Here is a 12,469-nt window from a genome sequence, read left to right on the forward strand (position 1 = left end):
GCTCCACTGTGTGCCCCTGCACCCACCAGTGTTTTCTGAGTCAGAGGTGCAGTGTTGGATTCTGGACTATCTTCCTTCAGCTCACCCTGAGAGAAAGCAGGAGCTGGGAGTCTCTGAGCTCCCACCCCGTGAAAGGGCGTTGAGGCCAGGTGGGCAGCCCTGGTAAAGTCACACGTGTCCTCTGGGTTGGCACAAAGGCTCTTGTTCTTGTAGGAGCCCGTCACAATTGCATCCTCACTCAAGCGTTCAATTCCATTCAGCTCATCCTGCAAACAAACAGAAAACACACTGAAAGCCTCCAGATTGTACGACAAATCTTTCTTTATTTAAAAGCTGAACATTTCTCTTCCCTTTCTTCCACTCCACCACCTTCCAACATGAACAGGACTTTCAGCCTTCAGGAATTCTACTTAGCACAGAATCCCAGAATGGCCCAGGTCAGAAAGGACCTTAAAGACCATCGACTTCCACCCCTCCCCATGGCAAGGGACACCTTCCACAAGTGCAGCCTGCTCCAAGCCCCATCCAACCGGGCCTGGAACACTTCCTGGGACACGGCAGCCACAGCCACAACAGGATATTTCCTGTACCAGCTCACCATCACCCCCTTCAATTACTGCCATGCCAGGCAGCAGTTTGGAATCCTTGCTGCTCACACCTGATGCCAGTCCAGCCAAGCTGAGCCAGCCTGGCAGCAGCACAGGCTGCCTTGGTGTCTCCTGGCCAGGAAATCTGCCATGGCCCCAAGGGTTTCCTTACACAGGCTCCTGCTCCTGCTGCCGTGCTTTCCTTGGCACTCAGAGAATCCACAGCATCACGAACAGAGAGAGGCTGACGGGCACTTTTCTCATGGGCACCATCTGCTGAACAACTAAGAGGAAGTTACACTCAGTTACATATTTATTAGAGCAGCTGCCCGTCTCCAACAATTTCCACTCAAGAGTTTAAGTCTATTGATCCTTCCAATCAACCAATTTCTACTACAGAACTAGCACTAAGCCACAGATACAGCTCTCCAGAATATAGCTAGTTCATAGGGCAGCTTAAATAGTTCTAGGTTGAAGAACAGAAGACTATTTCCTCATCAGGGACTCCAACTAATCAAATAAAAATTACCACAAAACACACCCCCCTCCCCATCCATGCAGCTAACAGTTATTGCAGCTACTACAGCAAGGGTTTGATGCTTCCATTTGCTTTCCCTCTGAAATTCAGCTCTTAATAATCCTACCTTGTATTCTGATTTGTCAAAGAAGAGATTCATAAATATAGAGAAAAATGGAACAGCAGCCAGTGGGGGAAGCCAACCTACATCTTTAAAGAAAAAACAAGAGACTATCATATCCACAGTTCTTCCAAAACAGCATCTCCAACATTACCTAAAATACTTAATACCCAGTCTTAAAACTACTGTCCCTAGCAGGTGTCCCCTGTACCATGAGGAAATGGATTCAAAGACAGAAAAAAAAGTACTTATAATGTTCCAGGGCTTGCAAGGGTCTTTCAGGGTGAAGAGAGAGGCGACAATCTTGACCTCACGTTCAGAAGGCTTGATTTATTATTTTATGATATATATTACATTATTACTATGCTAATAGGAATAGAGAGAAAAGCTCTCAGAAGCTTACTAAGCTAAGAATAGAAAAGGAATCCCCCACAAAGTTCTGTGTCCAGGCAGAAAGCAAGAACAGCTCTGCCGTGAGTCGCCAGCAAATCCAAACATTCACCCAAGACCAATCACAGGTGCACCTGTGGCATTCCACAGCAGCAGATAACCATTGCTTACATTTTGTTGCTGAGGCCACAGCTTCTCAGAAAGGGGAAAAATCCTAAAGAAGGATTTTTCAGGAAAGATTTCTGTGACATTATAAGATTTCAACTACATAATTTAAACCTAGATGCCAAGTCTCTGCCTAAGTCCCTTAGAGATAACTTAGCCTGCTGCTCAGTTCTACCCACTCTGTCCCTCTCCCTGCTATGAAAAGCCACTGCCTTGGTAAGGAACAAATCTCCATCCCACAGAAATGGGCATGCCAAGAGATTTACCCTCTGATGTGGCATCACTGACTTCCAGGAGAAAGAAACAGTCTTACAGCTTAACAGGAATGCAGATTTTACACATTTGTCAGCTAACCCTGGCACAGCCACGGGCAGAGCCACTCTGCAGTCCACAGGCAATCCCTGCTGCTCACCCCTCCTCAGCATTCCTTGGCTCCATGCAATCCCAGCCTCTGGGAACTGCCTGTAATACCAAACAGTCTCTGCCACTCCTCCCTCACAGGGAGCCTGTCTGTTCCCTGGCCATCATTAGCCACAGAAAGGTAGAGCAACCTTGCAAAAGAATGGGTTTGCCTCTGCTCTGACTAAACCACCCCATCTCCTGGGATTTATCAGCATTTCAGGGAGCACTGTACAAGCACCACACTCACTCCTCCACCACCTAAGCAACGCTGTTGGCATGGCAACTCTGACATCTTATTGCAGAATAAAACTCCAGATGTGCTGAGCACAGAGTTCCCAAGACAGAAAAAACCAGCCACAAATCTGCCTCCATTTGGGGCTCTTTCACAGCAAACAGCACCCTCAGACACAGAGCTTGTGCTTCTGCCTCAACACACTGAGCTAAGCTATTAAGCTCATTAGCATATATGGATATGACACAGGCCCCCACATCATGAGCAGCACTGAACACTCCCTGTGTCCTTATGCAACCTCTGCTGAAGCCTCTGTCTTCAAGCTGCAGCACTAATTGCTTCCAGGCTGACAGATTTTAAATTCTTCCAGCTGCAAGAGAGGCTTAAGTACTCACAAAACAAGTCCCATTTCAGGAAGCAGCTTTGAGAATCCCAGATGCAATTCCCCATCCCAAACTCCAACTCACATCATCTGTGGCTCAGCTGGCTCGTCCACATAGGGGGTGAAACTGGGCACTGGGGGGGGCACTGCCAGGCCAGAGCTGCCAGTCCTGCGAGGACGCTGTGGAAGGAAAGGCAACATCAACAACACAGGGATCATTTCAGTCTCCACATCCCTCTGCATTCTGCATCTCCCTTCCCTCATCTTCTGCTCAGTTGGGCATTTTCTTACATTGAAAATTAAACTTGATGGAGACTTTTCCAAATGAATTCCCTTCTGACACAGTCACAGCCCACCAGCTGAACACTGGCACCTAAAAGGCTCCTCCTGCACGTCCTCACCAGCCCCAGCTCCTCTTATTCTGAGGAAATGTTTATATTTGTGAAAAATGCATGTGTTTTATGATTGGTTTTTCACAAATATTAAAATGAATATTATATGTGTTGCGTTAGAAAGCTATGCTGTATTAATTTTCTTAAGTACTGTGTTAAAGATAGTTTCAAGTTATAAAAATTGTAAAAATAGAAACTGTGCTACATAAGATACTTTGTTTAAAAGAAAGGGCTCACAGTGAGAGAGCAGCCACAGGACACCTAAATCTTTCATAGAAAAAGAATTTATTGCCTTCTTATCAGATGAAATGAACTTCTTCTCGCCTCAAAGGCGCTGTTAGGATTCAGAGGAAGAAGTTGACAATGACCAGACAGAATCCTGTGTTTGAATGGAATTTATGCATCATGTATGAAGTGTATTAAGATGCAACAGGCTGTTGTTCTTAAGGGTTAATCCTTTGTTAACACGTGTCCTTTTTCGGGCTCGTGCTGCCCAGAAAAAGGTACCCGGACATCCGTAACTCTTTGTCTCTATTGTCTCATATTGTCCTGATTCAATTTTTCCAAATTGTTATTACTCTAATAGTGTTACTATTTTTTAACCATTTTATTACTATTAAAGTTTTAAAAATTTTAAAAACAAGTGATTGGTGTTTTTCACATATATATTGAGGGAGATAATATATACACGCATTATCCTGGTCAGGCTGGGTATTCCTTATTTTCCACAAATGCCACAGTTCTCAGCCAAGATTGTCTGAATTCTATGACAATATTCACTCCCTGTCCACCAACAACCTCCAGACTTGGAGTTTGGTTTTTTCTCAGTTTTCATATCAGAGGCCATTGCAGCACCACAAAAATCCCTTAACAGTGTTATGAATGAAGTTCTGTATGCCTAATTAATAAAAGCAAAATTTAATTTAGCAGCAATTTTAATTGAACTGCAATTTTATATAAATGAATACAATTGTTTTACATAATTAATTATAAAGCCAAATCAAGAATAAATTTTATTTCATGACCAGGATTCGGTCTCCGATAGGCACAACCAAAGGGGAGCGTCGAGCCTGGGAACACAGATGCGAACTCGAGGGCTGGGGATCCGCTCTGCTCACCAACGCTGTCTGTGAAACACAAAGCTGTGTTTGGTGTCAGGCACACACAGGCAATGTGTGCATTTGTGATTGAGATATGTGTGGAGACAGACAGTGGGACATCTGCGAACTCTAATAATATCTGAGCAAAGTAAAGTGTGGAAGAAGGCCTTTGAACGTATCTGCTGTTTGCATTTAACCTTGGTTGATTTAGGAGCTTTGGAATTAAAGCTTTAAGGATGTTGTTTTTTGCTTGTAGTTAATCCTTAAAGACTTCTGCAATAATAACCTTTTGAAGTATAATTTTAGAATATTGCTTGTGTCCTTGAAACTATAGCTTTGGAATATATATAGAGGAAATTTGCTTATCTCACGCCTTAATAAAGCAGAGAAAAACAGCTTGAGAAAGGATGAACATCACCTCAGGGTTTATGGTACTGACCAAGGGAAGCTGGACATCACTGTTATGAGATTTATCGTCTCTGCAGTTAAAAGGTGGACCCACATCTGGGGAGCTGGACCCCACCAGATGGGATTTGTCTTTCTTCTTTTGGAAACTGATTCCATCTGGAGATACTCCTTTTCTGGGATACATCCTGAGAAAAATTAAATCACAATAGTGTATAGAATTGTGACATAAAAATTGGGACTAGAAACTGCTGATGAGTAGAAATTGGAATAGAAACTGCAGAGAAAGCTTTTGAGTACCCCTATAAATAAATACCTGTAACCTTTAACTATCAGTGTGCAGTTGGAGGGAAAAATTCCCCAACTGTACCCAGAGCTGTATTGCTCATACTTTACCATATTAATTAATAAATTGATTGCTGCTTGAATATTGGCCTAGTCAAGTTTCTTATTTATAACATGCCTCTGCTGGGCTCTGCCTTCGAGGCGGGAAGAAGTTCGTTTCTTCTGATAAGAGGGCAATAAATTCTTTTTCTCTGAAAGATTTAGGTGTCCTGTGGCTGCTATCTCGCTGCGAGTCCTTCCTTTTAAACAAAGTATCTTACATAGCATAGTTTCTATTTTAACAATTTTTATAACTTAAAACTATACTTAACACAGTACTTAAGAGAATTAATACAAAAACTATATGGGTTTTTTTTGCAGAGGCAGAATTTCTCCTATACCTCCCGTCACTTTACATATTCACGTAGTTTCCTTTTCTCTGTGCTGGGCTGGACAAAACCGTTTCTGGGCAGTGCTGAATGCTGATTGTCCTGGAATTGGGATGCACACCTTGGACTACTCTATCTGGATCATAGACACTTATTGGGTGTTCATAGCTTGGGTGTCTCTGCACTGTCCTGGAAAGGGCCCATCTCCACACAGAGCCACGTCTTATCATTTGCTAATTAGGTTTTTCCTCCTGGCTGCAGTCTGTGATTTCACAATTGGTGAAGCAATCTCTCAGGGGGCTGCTTGTGGTTTTAAATCTTGAAGAATTTTTTGTACAAGCACAACTTATTTCATGAATATTTTACACAGGCACAAATTATTCCCTAACATATATCACACAATCAAGTGTATTAAATATAACCAAGCAAATAAAAAATGTGGCTGTGATTAATTAAGTATGATTAAGGTTTGTATAAAGCATAAGCAAAACCAACGAGGGTACGGGGAGGGCTTCTCACCCTGACCCATGCACAAAACAAAGTAATCCAAACTACACTTCCATACTGTATGCCAATACATATTCATCAGTATTTTTCCATAAATCTCCTTCTATTCTCAATTCTTGAAATCTATGTCACTATACTGCATAGACAGCACATGCTCCAGTTGTTGCTAGGGGGTCTCCTGGCTCTTCAGGGACAGGCTTGCTGCCTTCCTCGCTGTCCTCTGGAAACCTCACAGGTTGCACATGCACACTAAGCTGTGTGTTATGTAAGTAAGCATTATGTTCCAAACAAGCCTTATTATTCCATAGATAAAACCACAACTTGGATTCCTCACCTGGAATCGTCCCAACTTCGCTCTGTTTTGAGATCTTGCTTATCTCAGTATTACATCCTGTATCCTGTTTTTCACATGTAACAAAGAACTCTGCTCATGCCAAGGCCAACTCTGCTTGGGATCTTGCTTATCTCAATCCTACTTTATAACTTTATAACAATTATTTTCTAAAATATTGAGAGAATTACAATTTAGTTAGCACAAATCATATCCATTTATCACACACAGTTCTTATTTTACAGCCAAGATTGTCCCAATTCTATAATATTCATTATCCTGTCCACCAAGAGCCTCCAGACTTGGAGTTTGGTTTTTTCTCATTTGTTTCATCAGAGGCCATTGCAGCACCACAAAAATTCCTTGGCCATTTCTGAGATCTGACAATGACTGGGAAAGGGGCTCTGCTTGGTGCAAGCAAGAAGCCAATTTATTGTTCTACAGCTCAGTTTATGTACTCTTACAGCTTTAGATGGAATTTTCCACTGCCAAAGTGATACCACGATATTTATGTTTCCTGGTAACATTGCTTAACCACAGACTTGCATGATTTGCTTTAGACAAAGCACAATACTTTTCTGGTTTCTCTTTTACATTTCTGTTTGCTGTTCCCAGGGCTTTGGGCCCACCAGGTGCAAGATGACTGTGTAGTGCTTTTTGTTCTACTGCTCAGCTGATCCCCACAGAGGTCCATCAGTAAAGAGAAGAGGTGGAATTTAGTCTGGCAACACACTACTCTCATCTGCCTATTTCATCAGACCAAGAAAATTTACATGGTGGGAATACTTCACAAACTCACTCCTCTTTTCCATCATTTCCCAAACTGCTTCCTGAGGCATCTTGAAACCAGCAGTAAGAGAAATCCCTTCTTCCCTGTGCAAGTTTTAATATGTCAGAGCATTCACCAAAGGTTATTCTTGCACTCCCCTTCAATGGAGTGGAATTAAACATCCTTGCCTCTTCTGCCAGAAACAGGATATTTTATTTAATTCAATCTAAGAAATTTCATTAAGTGGGGAGCAGAGACTACTCTAAGGGCAGATACTAAAAGAAATATGGAAGCATTCAGAGACCAGAATGAATGTTTTAAACAGCACAAAGAGGTAGGTAAAAGAAATTTATATTAATTCCTCCTCACTCTTCTCAACTATATTAAGCCAGTGATTTACTGAACTTTTCCATTAATTTAATGTTATAAATGGCTATGTGGTAGTTGGCTCTCACTGCTATTTATATGTTTTAATTATAGAATTGCAACTCCTTGCAAATAATTATTTTAAGTTTTAACCTGTTTTTAAGCATGGGAAAATTAGTAATAGCTAATGGGCAATGCAAACAGAGAAGCAAGGCTTTCACAAGATGTAAGTGGGCTTGCAAAAGACCTATTTTAAGACATGCTTGCTGCTGCAAAACATACATTTAAAATAGCATAAGTAGAGAAACGAAAACCACAAAAGAAGAACCAAGCTTAAAGTCCCAACACCAGACCTTCAGAAGAACCCTGCAGACTGCTGAATCTGCAATCATTGAATTGCACAAAAGGAATGGAAACCTGAAGTAAGAAGTGTGGTCAAGGAGCCCAAAACAGATGTACAACAAAAAGTGAGGAAGTGATGCACCTGTAATGCTATAAACAACCCTGGGCTGAAGAAAGGGAGAGGGTACTGGCTTTACCAGGCACTTGTATCTTTTGCTTTATGTTTTATCCTTTCTAAATAATTTATCAAACTCTTAAAGACTGGGCTTAGTTTCTCACATGTAACCAAACTGCTTTCCATCTGAAAAGAATGTTCTTGGAGTTTCCAAGAATTTTAGCCTGGTTGCATCCCCCCCTCCTTCCAGTTTTTCTTACCAAGCTCCACTTACAACAATGTCCATATTGAAAAGATGAAAATACTTTTATTATCTCAATGCCTGAAGTCGTTAGCTTGTATGTATTCATGTATTTGGAGTTCTGCAGACTGTTAAATGCCTCAGTGTAACTTCCAGTACCTCCCCACCTTTCTTTCCCACAGGGAACAGGCCCTTATTGACACATTCCTAAAATTTTGTTATCTCTTGCCTGGTACTGCTCCAAGGACATTTTATTTTGCACCACACAATCGCTGGCATAATGAAGGCAGTTGAGGAGGGCAGAAGCCAGGGAGGAGATTACCTCACCAACTGCTTCTCTCATCGCACAACATTTCCCTGATACTCCAGTTGCCCAATCCTATCAACTGTAAGGATTGAATTCTGAGCTGGGTTTTGCCATACTGTGTACCTGAAGGCTTGCAAGGAAAGTTTTGTTTTTACATTACCACTCTAACATCTGGAAAACGGTCTGGAAAAGTTTGTGTTCCAGCACATGACCAACAGAACAAACCACAGGGGACACAAGTGTGATATTTATTGTGGAATAATTCGTGCCTGTGTAAAATAAACACAAAATAAGTTGTGCTTGTACAAAAAATTCTTAAAGATTTAAAACCATGAGCCGCAGCCTGAGAAAGAGATTGCTTCACCAATTGTGAAGTCACAGATGGTAGCAAAGAGAAAAAACCTAATTAGTAAATGAAACTACGTGGCTCTGTGCAGAGATGGGCCCTTTCCCAGGACAGTGCAGACACACCCAAGCTATGAACACCTGATAAGTATCCATGATCAAGACAGAGCAGTCAAAGGTGTGCATCCCAATACCCGGTTCCCTTAACTCGACAATCAGCATTCATCCCTTCCCAGAAACTGCTTTGTCCAGCCCAGCACAGAGAAAAGGAAACTACATGGATATGAGAAGCGACAAGAATTGAAGAAACTCTGCCCCAGGAGGAAAAACCCGTGTATAAAAGTAGCCCAGCAGAGGCAGCATTGGTAAACAGAGAGAGTTCAGATCTGTGGTCAGCAAGTGCTAATCCCGGGCTCGACGCTGACCCTTTGATTGTGGCTATCAGAGACCGAATCCTGGTCATGAAAAATAAAATTTTTATAGATTGATTTGGGTTTATCATTTATTATTTATAACACAAGCATCATAAAGTCACCCTAGGGCATCCAGGCACCAGCCTCGTGCCTTCCTATTCTCCTTTTCTCAGCTCCAGAGAACATGGCAACACTGGGCTTATCCAAGCACCTGTGAAACAACCCCGATCTCCCAGGATGGATTCCCTTCACACAAGCTCTTCCATCACTCCCCTACAACAGCCTCAACACCTGTAGCACAGCTGTTCCTTTTGATGTCTACTTGAAGCCATGGGAAGCTCCTCTGTCATCCAATTGCCAGGATAAATATTCCATTGATACTGCTCTGCAATTCTTTTGATCTGTGCTCTTCTCTTTTCCTCACAAGCACTTCAAAACAAGACTTGCAGAATGCTGCACAGCCCTTCTTTGCACAAGGCAGCCAACAAGTTCCTCCTTCAGCTTCTGGTTTCCAAAAGAATTCAACTCTTACATTTCTGTCTTACACTTTTAACTAATGCCTGCCTTCTCCCCTTCTCTCATATTTTACCTCTTACATTCCTTTTCTGCCCTCCAAACATTTCAGCAGGCCACCTCTGCCAATTCTTCTGCTTTGCAAGAATTTCCTTTTCTTCAGTTTAAAACTCCACAGAGTTTTTCAACCTTATTCAAACAATATCAGCCTGCAAACTTGAACAGAGTACACATGGCCAGGGACTCTTTAGGAGAGCAGCCATTCACAAGGGATGCAGTGACAGCAAAAGGGGGAATGGCCTTAAGGCAAAGCAGGGTGGCTTTGGGTGAGATATTGGGAAGAAATTCTTCCCTGGGAGGATGCTGAGGCCCTGGCACAGGTTGCCACACAGAAGCTGTGGCTGATCCGTTCTTGGGAATACCCAAGGCCAGGTTGCATGGGGCTTGGAGCAATGTGGGCTAGTGCAAGGTGAAACCAGATATCTATAAGGTTCCCTCTAATCCAAACAATTACACAATTCTGTCATTAAATCTGTATTTGCAATAGACACAAACCACAGGCAAGGGGGACCTCTGCTTCGAGGTTTAGAAGTCATCAACTTCCACACACCTTCCTCTCTTTTCCCCGTTCATTTTCAGCCACCTTACCTTGTTGGATTTCTAAGGTCCTGAACTGATTTCTTTCTGCAGGCTGGACATCTCCTGTCCCTGCCAGAGGAGCTGCACACTCTCCCTTGTCAGGAGGGAGTGGCTGTCTCCTGGGACACGACCACCTCTCCTTTAATCTTGTCTAAAATGGACACCTGTACAGCTGGGTACTGACCTGAAACCTGACAGAGACTGCTTTCCTAAGCCCATTCACCCCAAATTTCTGTGCAGCCAGAACACACCACTTAGATACCCAACTTTTAGAGGGACTTGGGGGTTTAATTCCCCCCTACGGGAAATATATGAGAAAAGCGCCCATCTTGACAGTGAAGAACCGCAAGCAGGCAATATTAGCAGCAAAAGCCACTAAGATTAGGCCATCTCCCTCCCGGTGATTGCTCTTTTCCATGCCCGGAGATCCCCCCATCCTCCTCCCAGGGCTTGCCCACGGCTGCGCTCCGGCCCGGGGGAGCCTCAGCCAGGCTCAGTCGGGACCCCCTGGTCCTTCACCAGTTCGACGAGCGGCTGCAGCAGGCGGGGGCACAGCCGAGCCTCGGCTCGTACCGGGGATTCCCCGCTGGCACCGGCGGGAGCCGAGGCTGTTGGCGCCCCGGGACGCATCGCCGCACGCCGGGACCGGGCACCCTGCGCTGGCCGGGCAGCCCCAGCGCCGTGCCGGGCACCAAAACACGTCTCAGTACGCCACAGCCGCGAGCGCCATGTACCTCATACCCTAAAGCCCCTCACGGATCCCACACAGACACAGCCCCTCCGCCCTACATACCCCACAGCCCCTCACGGACCCCCAGAGACACCCACAGCCCCACAGACCTCACAAAACCTCAGCCCCTCACGATCTCCCCGTGCCCCTCTGCCCTCAGCCCCGCGCCCCTCACGGATCCCGCCGCCGCTAGTGCCGCGCACCTCAGTACCTGGAGCCCCTGAGCCCCACAGGAATGCCTCAGCCCCCCACAACCTCTCAAGCCCTACACAACTCACGGCTCCCCGAGCGCCTCTCAAGGGCACGGCAGCCATCAGTTTCTCGAACTTCACAGCCCCTCAGAGACACCACTGAGAGATAACTCGAGGGCCTCTCACAGACTCCACAGCCCCTCAGCCTCCATCTCCGACCCCACAGGCGCGCAACTCTCACGGATCCCACAAACCTCAGCCCCGTGTATCTCACAGCCCCTGAGACCACCTCAGTCCTCCATGGACCCCTCAGCCCTACATACCTTTAAGCCCACAGCACCTCAGCCCTCACCCCCGCACGGATCCCACAGCTCCGCCAGCCGCCTTAGTCCAGAGCGCCGCAGGATCCGCCAACCCTTTCCAGACCCGCCTCCCACCCAGCCGGACGTACCGCACACAGTCCCCGGCCGCGCGAACCACCACAGCAGACACAACACCTTCCGCCAACCAACCAGCCAAGTACTGCCGCAGCCTTAATATTCAAGCCTCTCCCGCCTCCCCATTGGCCACGCCCCTCGCCCCGCCCCGCCTGATTGGGGACGCCATCCTGCGTCGCCCCAGAGCATCATGGGAAATGTAGTTTTCATCTCACCAGCGCCAGCCGGCGGAGAAAAATTTTAAAATTAATGCGGTCGCAGTTAGTCTCATCTGAAAGGCATACTCCTGTTCCTGCTCGTGTGTGTTCTCGCCCTTTCAATCTGCTAACCGCTGGCACTTGCTGATTCTCCACGTTATTTCTCTGTCTTAAATTCATCCCATCATTTTTTCTGAAGCACTCACTTCATGCACCTGGAGATGAGTTCTGCTTTGGTGTCACAAAAACCCCTCATCTTTTGGGTGAAAAATACATAGTTTGCCGCTCCCAGAAGTGTATGTGTCAATGTGATCCTCAGCCTCATAAACTACCTTCTCTCCAACAGCATTCCAAGAAACAATTAGTCTTATTAGTCTGATAGGTTGCAGTAATACACAGGAGCCTGGAGTGACTGGAAGCGTCTAAGGCCAAGTTGGACGGGGCTTGGAGCAACGTGCGATAGTGGAAGGTGTCGCTGTTCATGGCAGAGGGTGGAATGGAATGGGCTTCAAGGTCCCTTCCCACCCGGAACATTCCAGGATTTTATGAATATGTCATCACTGCTTCCAGTGCCGGAGCACGACCGGGAAGTGAGACGAGATTTTTCCTGCTCGTTGACA

The 12,469-nt window shown here is 45.1% G+C and overlaps 1 long non-coding RNA gene across 2 annotated transcripts; it reads right to left on the reverse strand.

Annotated features, from left to right (window-relative positions):
- Positions 1-240: 240 nt before the first annotated feature.
- Positions 241-11,760, reverse strand: LOC135448886 (uncharacterized). 2 transcript variants are annotated; one of them, XR_010440599.1, is made up of 5 exons: positions 11,667-11,760; positions 2,882-2,976; positions 1,232-1,314; positions 760-871; positions 241-266 (listed from the first exon to the last, which is right to left on the reverse strand). It is a non-coding gene; the product is annotated as an uncharacterized LOC135448886 (long non-coding RNA). The 2 variants fall into 2 exon arrangements; XR_010440600.1 differs by having other exon boundaries at positions 2,810-2,976.
- Positions 11,761-12,469: the final 709 nt, after the last annotated feature.

The sequence above is a fragment of the Zonotrichia leucophrys genome, chromosome 5 (genome assembly GCF_028769735.1).
Source record: "Zonotrichia leucophrys gambelii isolate GWCS_2022_RI chromosome 5, RI_Zleu_2.0, whole genome shotgun sequence".
Lineage (NCBI taxonomy): Eukaryota > Metazoa > Chordata > Aves > Passeriformes > Passerellidae > Zonotrichia > Zonotrichia leucophrys.